Here is a 9947-nt window from a genome sequence, read left to right as displayed (position 1 = left end):
AAAGATCGCTTTGAATAAATTAAGCTCTTGATTGTATCGCCACGCTCTTCCTCTTTTCCGGGAGATATTTCTCGCTCATAGCCACGCGGAACACTGAGTCATGCCAGAGAATTTTGCCAACCTGTTGCTTCACCCTAGCTATTTGCTTCGCTGACAAGGTCAATGTCTTTGATAGGTACCAAAGCTTCGATAAAGCGTAGATGTTTACATATCGCACTCGCGATTTCAAACAGAGAAACCTGAGTTGATTTGCACGTAAAGTATATATATATATATATATATATATATATATATATATATATCACTTTTTCGGTCATTAACAGACTATTATATTCAATGGTGTCTCTGATATTTGTATAAAAATGTATACCTAGTATTTTCACTTTCTGTGCTACACGTACACTAGTGTCATTTATTAAACAAATTGCTGACTCCCAAGGGCAACAAGAACGTTTTGTTTAAATTTAGCTTTGCACCCGAGACATTTTCGAAATATTTCAAGTACTTTTGTGCATTCTCCAAATCCCTTTCGCTATTTATCAAAAAGGTAATGTCATCCATATAACTACTGACTTGAATCGTTTTTGACATAACAGAAATGCCTTCATTTATTTCTTGTAATCTTTTAAGTAAGGGAACCAGTGTTAATACATATAATGCACTACTGAGTGGACTTCCTTGTAAAACACCTCGTTTCATTTGAATTTTTTTCGTAAGACAGCCATTAAGTTTTAGTTTTAACTGAGTGTTTCCGTACAGAATTTGTATCCATTTTATAAAGGTATCTCCGAAACCAAAAGCCTTTAAAACGCTGTACATATATTTATGACTAACTCTGTCATAAGCCTGTGAGAAATCCACAGATAAAATTGCTTTGTTAGCTTGCTGGTTTTGTGTTGTAATAATTACATCACGTATAGTTTGTAATAAATGATGAATTGTTCGTTGAGGATTACATGCATATTGTGTGTCCCCTATTAGTTTATGCATGTAAGGAATTAGGCGATGTTTATGCATCTGCTCATAATCTTAATATCGCTACTTAGAATTGTAATCGGGCGGTAGTCAGTAACCACTTTGGGTTTCGTTTTTTTTTTTAACAAAAACCACTATTCCTGTTCGACTTGAGGACACTAATTTCCCACTCTGTAATACATCATTGACCCATTGCGTGAAAACATCCCCAAAGTGATTTCAAAAGGTTTGATAAAAGTCTGAGGGCAGGCCATCCTCTGCTGTTGATTTATTTCTGGCCGCTTTGAAAACTGCATTTCTTACTTCGGTGTTCGTAAAGGGTTTACTCATTTCCTTTCGTTCTTCTTCAGTTAGTCTTTCTGTTATTTGGTTCGTAAAGTCCCAATCGGATTCTAAGGGATTATGAGCATGACCCATTAATTTTAAATAGTATTGTAAAAATGTACTCTGAATTATTCTGGAATTAGTTGTAATCTCTCCTGTGTCATCTGTTATCTCTGTTATTATGTGACTTTTAACTTGTCTATGTTCTTCTAAAATATGATATAAATTTGCTTCTTCATCATTATCCAAAGGTAACTTTTTTGCTTTTAATTTTTACGATGATTCTCTTTCTTCGGTGTAGAGAGAGTAATTTTGATTTCATCTCGTTAATGTAAGGCATATTTACATTACCTTGTAATGCTAGACTTTGTAAATCGTGTAACACAGCATAATAAAAATTATACATGTTGTTAAAATCTCTACTTTTTTCTATACTATACATTTTACTAATATAACGAAACTTTGGTTTTAAAATGAATTCCCACCATTCTGTTAGGGTCTTAATAGGTTATCTACGCCTAACTAGCTCTAGCCAAGTGTCTTTTATTAGCAGTTCATATTTTTTATCCGCCAATACTGAACAATTTAGCATCCAGTAACCTCTTCCCATACATGTTTTGTTTTGTTCCAATTTTATTTTTAGAATTAAGGCACTATGATCTCTGAAGCAGACGGGAAACACACTTACACTACGTACATTTTCTTTATAACCCTTTGCTATATAAAATCGATCAATGCGTGAAGAACTTTGAGCTGTAAAATGTGTAAATCCTAGTTGGTCTCTATATTTACAACTCCATGCATCTTGTAACTGTAATCCTTTTGTTAATTTATAGAGTGCCCGAGAAAAATTACAACCAGGTTGTTGATCTTGCCTATCTAGGATGGAATTGAAGTCACCTGCCACTAACGCATTTAATGTATGCGATGTTAATTCTGGACTTAGGATTGTAAAAAAAAATGTTAGAGCGCTCGCTACACACGTCTGCTCTCTACCTCTCCTCGTCGCGGAATGACTCGGCCACAGGGTCCGGCAGATCGGTGAACGAATTATCTAGAGTAAAATATTGGCAACCTCTATTCGCTTACTCTATTTAGCTCACTGCAGTGTCCAATATGTCACCCGAACGTGGCTTACTGGATCGTGACGTAGCTACCTCATTATCTCCGTGATTTGTCAGACGTCGTATCTGAGGGAGAGGACAGTATTTATGATTTGATGAGTGCTGAGTAGATAATGACAATGCCGGAATAGATGTTCATTCCATACAACTTACGTACTTTTCTACAATTATTTTTCAGATGAATATGTTCAGGATTATGACAATGCATGAGAGGGTCTGCAGATTGATGTTTCCTCCTTTATTGATTTTTACTGATTGATTTTGTTTATGTTACTTCGCCTTGTGCCACTTTTGGTTAATTACGAAGATGGGGATGAGTGATGATATGATAAAATTGATGAATGAACACTCACAAACATTCATGCCCAGGCCGGGATTCGAACCCGTTATCTTTGTCGTCGTAACGTAATGTGCTAACCACTACGACATGAGCGCCGGAGTTTTCCTTTCCAAGGGAGTGATCGTGTATTTCTAATTTTTGTGATAGAATAACGTAATTATAATTTTCAAAAGTTCCCACCAATGACAAAATCATTCGTAATGTAAACAATAAGGAAAAATGTTTCTACGAACACAAAAACTCAAAATAAATAAAAATACACAGTAAGTAAATAAAGAAAATACACTCAAAAATAAATAAATGAAATAAATATATGAAATACACTTACACACAATAATGTTGACAGGTGATTTATTTATATATTTCGTAATTATAATTTTGACAATGTTAACTCCAAGTCTTCCATGATTCAACTGACTATGAATAACACGGTCCTTCTGACCAGATAATTTGTTCCATTTGTGCCCCTCTATTAGCCACTGCAGGAGGCAGAATTTGTAATTAATATTTATAATGATGTGAAAGTAAAAAAAAATACAGAAATACAGGAGTTCTTTCACTTTCATAATAAAAGTAATGACAAATATGGCATGGAAAAACTGCATCAGTCCAAATGACGGGTTCGTCCTAATAGGTAGCTAAGAAATCACCGTTCTCCTAGTGTTAAAGTCCATTTTATGCACAGAAAGGCTAATCGAGACTGGACCTAAAGTTTAAAGTGCGATCCGAACCACTATGTGCCTGCACCGGGTACCCCTTGATTACAAGGCGACAACGCTACCACTGCGCCATCGGGGAGGCCCACAGAGAGTAATAGTCAGACTAAAAAATAAGTAACCTGTGGCGCTACAGTCCATGTGGGGCCAGGGCCAACCTATTACCTGTCAAGGTGGGAGATCATTCAACCAGTTACGGAATGACGCATGGTCAGCACGACGAACCCCCAGTCGTTGTAGGTTTCCACGACCGGAGCCCAAAGCATGACCCTCAGAACGCACGGCTACGATGCGGGACTAATAGTCAAATTGGATTTTCTAAATAGCCAAGTCTAGATTATTAACGTCTTAACAAATTATAACTTTTGTTGAATTTCACTTCATAAAATATAATATTCCTGTATTTATTTGTTACAGGTAGGTGACTGCGATATCGACGATTACTATCAATATTTTGAGCGTACCTCCGTGGCAGAGTGATTATCTCAACGCGCTACGATGGGCATGGATGTTCTTTCAGCAATATCATCATAACATCACTCATCCTCATCTTCGTGATCCAAAAGTGGAAGAAAAGCGAAGTAAAATTAACGAAAATCACTCAATCAATCAATACATTTTTTGACTACCACTAGACACAAATCGATCAAGTTTCGTTTTGTTTAGTTTTATTAAGTTTATTTGCGTCCTAGGACTACTGTGTGTGTACAACTAACAGTAGATACATGGTAATTTTGGGCATGTCAATAAATCACAATATAATACTACATTAATTGATCTTACACCTAGAAATACAGAATACATTACCAAAAACTGCAAAAATTGGGACTTACTCAGGTATAGCAAAATTACACTCACACAAAAAGAGTAACATGAGAAGAAGATATAAAACACTACATCCTACTACTGGGTGACTAATTATCCGAGTAATTTTTATATATAAATTTACAAGAATAATATATGATTTTACTATGTTATATAGGATTATATACTTTTTGTGTTTTCTAAGAGTCGCTTTCATGTATTCAGCTATAGCCTATAGAATGAAAAAAACATGCTTCAGAAACATTGACTTTATCTTGTGCTTGAATATGATCAATTTTGGTTCTTTCCTCTGACATGTCCTTCCCGGACATATGAACAGACTGTTGAAGTACACCATTCCGCCTGGTATATATGAATCTTGTAGCTGGGAGTTACGAGATTAATGGAAGTGCATGAGAGAAAGATTGTGCTGTTACTGTGATTTCTTTTTGTGAGTTTCGTTATGATCTACAACTTTGGTTCTTTTTAAATTGCATAATCAAGATAAATAGATTCTGAATTCATATGTTAAAACGTAAGTTCTGTGTTTTTGTGTCTATTTACTGCAAATCTTAATGTTTTCCCGTGCCCTGGGAGGTATCACGCGTATACCAATATACAGTCTCATGTTGCTCATTCTCAATTTGTATTAAGATAAATACTATATTCTTATCACTATTAATGTCCTATGGTTGAATCTGGCACGACCGTGTCACCTCACAACTTGTGGACGGTAGTTAATTATAGATATCAATGGATGAGTTTAAGGTACCTTTGTTTACATAAGTTAAGGCGGCAGTGTTATATGTGAAGTTTGTCCTTTTTTCTTGTGATTAGACCATGTATTTCTTCATTTGTGGCAAAGTTGGAAATATTTTTCTTTTCGTAAGTTAAGCATTCATAAATGTATGCATGTATATGCAGAGGAGAGTTAACGCATTAAATGTGTTCCACATGATTAAGTTTTCTTTACTCCAGCTATGATTCTCATGGCTCTTTTTCGAAGCTTAGAAAGGACATTGCACCGAACGTTCTTACCCCAAACCATGATTCTATATCTTAGATAAGCATCGAAGTTTGCAATAGAGAGGCATTTTACAGTTTGAATGCTTGAGATGTCTACCATTTCTCGAACGGCATGCCACACCCTACATAATTTTAATTTTAGCATGGTAATGGGTGCGTTCCGAAAGTCATAACGAAACGAACGAATCGAACGAAAGTAACTGGCCTCGTGAACCTGGTGAAACCAGTTATTTTACAGACTTATGGGACGATCTAGACGAAAGCGCAGGCGCAGCGTTTTGTTTATAAAAAAATTCCGCATGCCGTCCAGTGGAAGGCATTTCCTTCTGACAGAAATAAACTCTACTGCGGATACTCTTACTCATTTTAATCACATTGTAAGAACAGTTGAGGCACACTCATCTTGTGCATGTTGCTTCATAACGCTATCTGTTAAAATTATAATACAATTCCAGAACTAGTGCAGTTTGAAGCCATCATGCACCCGTGGTGTCTGCAGGCAGGAGACGATGCTCACCTAAGAAACCAACCTCCTGGTGAATCTCGTTCTTGCACGAGATGTGCTCCAGATGTGTGTTCCCAGATATTAGATTGAGGCTTATTTGGTTTCTAGTTTAGATTGTAGAAAACGTAATGCAATTTTAATACATTTAAGATTGGATTATATTGAAACTTGGTACTTCCTTCAATCCACGAAAGTTCGTAGCTATTCCAGTGGTCAAACAAAATTTTTGCATAGCATCCCTCCCATCTGTCTCATTGTCACAATGTTAAACCATAGGAGCATACCCCCAGCTAACCACAAGGTTCGATCAAACAAGCACCACACCAGTTAACGTTTTCCACTTCAAGCGCTAAGCTGTTCTATTTTGGGATTTATCACGAAGTGTCGAATGGTTCGATTGTTGACTGTCTAATCGAGAATATTTTATCGAAGCAAATTTTTATTTGCTGTGTGCATTAGTACACCAAATTATAAGATTGCATCGTTGGTAGATTCTGGAATATCAAAAGTTCAAGATATATTCATTGTTGACTTTGTTTGGTTCCTTAAAACAAATGGACTTACAGATAGAGATTATTTGTGTCGCAGTAAGATAGCAGTAGGCAGATCTTTCAGCTCGGGTATTTATATCTTTGTATTTATATTAGATTCTGAGTAATCAATAAATATCGATCGGGTTCTATTTCTACAGGACCGAGCTGGTTCAGAAGATGGAAATCTCATGAAGTTTCACTTCATAATGAAATTCTCATCGAAATATTGGCCACTTGTAATGATATAGTAGGGGTTAGGTGTGATCACTCGCGATATTTAAACTGGAAAGCGGCTGCGCGACAATCACAACTTTAGACAATATTTGAAGCCTCACACTATATATTACAAGTTACAATTTGTGTCGCCCTTCTCGATCGACAGTGCAAGAGTCTACGAGCAATTCCGGCGAGAAACACGAGACAAAGCCCTGTAATACAATATACACACAAAATAGATATATATATATAAGCGTATGTATAAGGTCAAAAGGGTCCACCAACGAATGGCACACCGTGCTTTCTCCGTTGCGTTAATTTGTCCTCACAATTTTCTATAACACTAACTCCATTTGTCTACCGTGTCTACAATTGTCAAAATGGAACCTAGATTTCAATCATCTCTTAGACTCGTGTCTTGCGTTTTATGCACGCATTCGTTTGTTCACTACCATTTTCAAGTAAGGCAAAAAGGTCAATTTGTATTTGTGAATCATCAACAAAACAACTACGTTAATCAATTACTATATGTATTTCATGAACACCAAAAAGCTCGTAAAATAGCCAAAACAGAACAATCAGCGTAAGCCAAAACACTATTCACATGAACGACGTGAAAGCACGTCAAATTTGCAAACACGTCCTGCGTGTACAATTAATTAACAACAGTTAACGAGCATCATTTAATCATGCGTAACAAAAATGCATATGCGTATATTACTTAAATCCAATTAAACAATCCACATTAGACAATCAACAAATACTTCCCAATTATTTCCCCTGTATGTTAATTGCGGTGCAAGTCTTCATTTAGATTATTACCCTGATTTACCTTACGGCATTATTTTTGCCATTCATTAACATTAATCCAATTCTCCCGATTTAAATGCTACCGAGGAAGGTGTAAAGGAGGGAAGGAACATGCGTCCCGCATAAGGTGTATACGTTGCAGAGAACACGCAGATTTCCTTTGTTCGTATGCAAGAAAATTTAACCAAAGTCTTAGTTCGTAAAATCGGAACGTCGAATGGGCGGAACGATTACATTACCACGTCGACCAAAAATGCAATTGTTACGTTCGTAGATTCAAGGAAGTAAATGCGCGCAGGTCAAAAGTTCAATTTTTCGAACGCAATAAGTCTTTGGGCGACGGGAATAAGATGTGAATCAAAATTCAAATTAATAAATCACCCAATTCACTCTTCGACAATTTTGGCGAACAATTCTTATCCTTATTTCACGTAGGAGGACTAACGTAAAAAGATTAATATAGACTTTACTTTTGATAAAGGGGGGGGGGGGAACGATCTGGAACGTTGGCACAATTATAAAGTTCTTGTAGCACAGCAGAGAGTTTACGTACCTATATAACAGAAAAGTTCAGCCTCAAAAAGGTCCTGCAATGCCGCACTCCAATCACCGTAATTATTCCCTTAGATGCAGTCCATTTTACGAGTGCCGAGCAATGAAGGCTTCCGTCTTCGCAGGTCTCAGGCTAGGTACGTCTCTCGCTGGCTTCTCGTGACCAAAGGGGGAGTGGTCGAGTTCGTTCCAGTCAGTATCAGCTCCTCTGTTGCACTGTGTGCGCTTTTACGTCCATCCCGTATATACCGAGTGCTCCGCGAGAGGCAGCACCGTTCGAGCAATCGAGGACAGCGGCCTCTGATGGCCGAAAATTGTACTATATTTTACGTCAATTTTCACCTTTTGTAGAGTTTATAATATTGAATATTAAAAACGTTACACACTGTACTAGAAGCTCGTGTGGTAATTATTCTTCCAGTTGCTTACACGGCAGGTTACAATCACACAGAGGCATGGCACTGATTAGTAGAGAGCAATGGCCTCTATCGTATCTGGCCGGAGCAGTAAGTGCGTTGCTTACACATGTCTTACTACGGCATATTTTGGCATTATTGAATACTAGGTCCACATCAAGCTAGCCACGCTAATTAACATCTGAAACCGTCCCGTCCACATCGAATTAAAAAAAAATAAAGGCACGGACTATATGGAGCAACCTAAGGAAATTCAGAAACGAAAGAGAGAAGTACATAAGAAAGGCCGTTGTTTTACCTACTAGCATGCACATCAGTTGAACTCTGCCAAGCAAAACAAGTTTTATTTTACACGGAAGTAACTTTTCATTGAATTATTTCTTGTGTAACCTGACTGTGAATTTCTTAGGTGAAGATCGATCAGTCAATGAGGCAGCCATGTTTGTTCGCAACAGGCAGTTATCTCACTAACCACCAGATAAAGCATGGATTAAGTTAACTGCCACGCAACCTCCAGTTAAGGACTAACAATACACTGAAAAAGTCGACATTGCTGCAACTTCTAGCTAGTTTCCAAACCACACTTTAGTGACCTTGTGTGAAGGGGTCCTGGTAATCAATTTACCTCAACAAAAGACGATCGTTTTCAGCTTTCCTACCGCTCTACCTCTTCTAAACTCGTATCGCACTGTATGTGTTGAAAAAAAAAAACATATTTGATGTTCTGTGTTTCTGCATAACTGCCCGTTCAACCAAATGCTTTTCTGAACTTATTCTATGTACTGTAAGTTTGGCGATTTCCGTTGATTTGATCGTGGCTGGCGTTTTCTTGACAGCCGCGAATAGACGAATTTCTCGACGAACAGGAAGAAGAAAGCAAGAGCAAGAACAAACAGGAAGAAGCAGAAGATGCTGAAGAGTTGTTCGATCCCCAGACTCTGAAATGTTGTCACGCTGGGAAGAGGTTGAAGAAAGGCCCACCATTTAGAGTGGATTTCGTGGAACAGGCCAGCTTCTTCCATAAGTTGTAAGCTGAAGTAGAAAAATGTACAATTATTTCCTTTAATCCGTTACATTCGAATACATAAAATTACTAGGCCAAATACTTTTATTTTCATTCATGTGTTTTTAAGTAACGGAATTGATCCTGGTGTAGAGATTGCCAACTGCTTCACTAATGTTCTGTTCCTGAATGAATCATTCATTGCATAATAAAATTGACTGAACTCATTAAAAAGTAACTCTTTACAGTTAATTCCAAAAAAATAACTTTTAATTGCGTTACGGTTACTAAAGAAAAGTAACCAAATTAGATTGACTAATTTAAAAAGTAACTCATTACAGTTTCTCCAGAAAGTAAATGTTAATTCCGTTACTGTTACTATTTAAAAGTATCCAAATTAGAGTTACTTATTTTTGAAAGTAATCCAAAAAGTATTGTTAGTTCCGTTACTGTTACCTTAAAGAAAAGTAACCAAGTTACAGTTAATCATTTAAAATGTAGGCCGAATTCGTTACAATTGTTACTCAAAACAGGAATTGTTAGATCCGTTAAGGTAGTGAAGAAAAGTAACCAAATTAGAGTTATTCATGTAAAAACAAATTT

This window comes from Lepisma saccharinum, chromosome 5 (assembly GCF_977018435.1).
Source record: "Lepisma saccharinum chromosome 5, izLepSacc3.1, whole genome shotgun sequence".
In the NCBI taxonomy this organism is placed as follows: domain Eukaryota; kingdom Metazoa; phylum Arthropoda; class Insecta; order Zygentoma; family Lepismatidae; genus Lepisma; species Lepisma saccharinum.
This window is presented reverse-complemented; position numbering follows the sequence as displayed.